Here is a 2,225-nt window from a genome sequence, read left to right as displayed (position 1 = left end):
TTGGCTGGGAGGGCGGCGCGGCAGCCAATGGCTCGCAGCGGTGTTTCCTGCGCGGCTTGGGTGATGTAATGGAATCCTGGCTGGCCCTGTGGGCTCCCAGCGGACCGCGCGGTGACGTAGCGGCTTCCCCGGCCGCACCCGGTGCGCAGGTCCTGGCGCAGCCAGGGCAGCTGGGGGCACGGCCCTGCCCGGGCTCGGCGCTGCTGCGGGGACCGCCGCGTTCCTTCCGGCGCGGTGTTCCGTTGGCGGGTCCCGGGGAGGAGGGCTCGAGCCAGATCCGGAGTCGGGCTAGGTGACAGAAATCTGGAACCTGACACCGGAGGATGACCGAGCTCCTGCCCCTCTGGTAGTGCGCAGCTCTGCAACATTTGCAAACAGCATGGAGTTTGATTTTGTAACTCTGTAGTTGCAGAGGACTTTGATGTGTTTTTAATCAAGAGGCCTGGCTTTGATTTGTGGGAAATCTTGCATTAACTTCCTCCATTTCCGGCCTGGTGACCTGGGCCACTTTCTCACGTTGGCCCGGATGATCCTCAGAGGCAGCAACAACAACAAAAGGACAACGAATGTGGAAACACTTGAAGAAACGCTGGAAGGGGAGGGAAGATGCTCTCTGCTCCCACTGCTCCCACCCCCATTCCAGTAGTTTTTTTTTTTTTTTCTTTTTTCGTTTTGTGGCGTTTTTTCAAGACAGGGTTTCACTGTGTAGCTCTGGCTGTCCGGGAACTCAGTCTGTGGACCTTTTACTGGCCTTTAACCCCCAGAGATCTGCCTGCCAGTGGTCTTCTTGAACCCTGGGATACCCCCTGGGAAACTCTCTACGTATCCCCATTTTGTATGTTTGTCCCTGAGTGTATGCTTAAACCTGGGGAGAGGTGGGGGACACCCCAGCTAAGTAGTTCTTGATCCTCAGGCTGAGGAAGGGACCTATGAAGGGAATTCCCCTTTCGAGTCCCTGTGAATTCTGGGTAAGACCTAGGCAGGGGAGTCCCTTCTGGGCCTAGCAGGTTAGTTAAGCCTCCAGATCCTCTCACCCAGGCACAGAGGAAGTGAGATGATGACTCCCCAGCTATGGGCGACTGAATCTGGGCCACCGAATGTGGTAGATGGCCTTGGTCTAGTGGCACCGCAGCTTAGTGTTTTTCCACTCTTGGGACCTTCATCCTGCCCCTGTCTCATACCTTGAAATTTGGGACAGCCTAGCCTCCATGGGTGTTCTTTCTCCATTTCTAGGTCTGTCTTTTCCATACTGTACTCCACATTCTCTTCCTCCAGGGTGGCCCTGGGATGACAGTGCTGGTGAGGCCTGCTTGTCCCCAGCTGCTGTGATGGCAAAGACGAGGGGACACTGTGGTAGACAGTTCTTTCTGGGAGTTAGAAAACCAGGCTGTGGGACTGTTTGGACACTGTCTATCAGCTAAGGGAACCACAGTGGGGCTATTTTTGGGGTATCTGTTAACACTAAGAGGTCACATTGCCCTATCTACACGCCCCTTCCCCCAAATCACCAAATAAACACTTTTGGGCAAAGCTAGGCCAGACGCTTTGCAGGGACAGCTCCAAGACTTCTAGCCCTGGCCCTCTCAGGTCTCCCTGAATGGAAATGGCAGACCTGCCAATGTCTCTACCCTCCTGCTATGTGCTTTATGTCTGTTTCATAGACACTGTCCCCATGATGGTGCCAGGAAACAAGTGTAGCGCCATGCTGTGCCTCCAAGGAGGAGCCAGGAGCTCAGAGGCCAGACACTCACTCCTTTCAAGTTCCACATCTGGAGAGAGCTGGAAGCTGTAGGCCAGGGAGTCCGACTCCTGGGGAAGAGCAAGGAGAGCTAAGTCTGGGTGTCCTCCATGTCCAGGGGTGCCCTCTGCGTCCAGGAGTGCTATCTGTATCCAGAGATGCCTTCCTTGTCCAGGGGGTTCCCTCTGTGTCCATGGGTGTCCTCCATGTCCAGGGGTTGCTCTCTATGTCCAGGGGGTACCCTCTGTGTCCAGGGGTGCTATCTGTGTCCAGAGATGCCCTCCATGTCCAGGGGGTGCTCTTTATGTCCAGAGGTGCCCTCCATTTCCAGGGGTGCCCTCTGTGCCCAGGAAGTACCCTCTGAGTCCAGGGATGCCCTCTGTGTCCAGGGGTGTTCTCCATGAGTCCAGAGGGCAGCATCTGTGAACAGGAGGTCCCTCTGTGTCCAGGGTTGTTCTCCATGAGTCCAGAGGGCAGCATCTGTGAA

General features: G+C 55.8%; 1 protein-coding gene across 1 annotated transcript in view; it reads left to right on the top strand.

Moving 5' to 3' along the window:
* Nucleotides 1-344: 344 nt before the first annotated feature.
* The window catches only part of Nr4a1 (nuclear receptor subfamily 4 group A member 1), a 28,327-nt gene continuing 26,446 nt past the window's right edge, over nt 345-2,225 (top strand). The window contains exon 1 of the mRNA XM_026782722.1: nt 345-642. The gene's annotated coding sequence lies outside the window, so the exon portion shown is untranslated. The remainder of the gene's footprint in view (nt 643-2,225) is intronic.

This window comes from Microtus ochrogaster, chromosome 15 (genome assembly GCF_000317375.1).
Source record: "Microtus ochrogaster isolate Prairie Vole_2 chromosome 15, MicOch1.0, whole genome shotgun sequence".
Taxonomy (NCBI): Eukaryota; Metazoa; Chordata; class Mammalia; order Rodentia; family Cricetidae; genus Microtus; species Microtus ochrogaster.
This window is presented reverse-complemented; position numbering and strand designations above follow the sequence as displayed.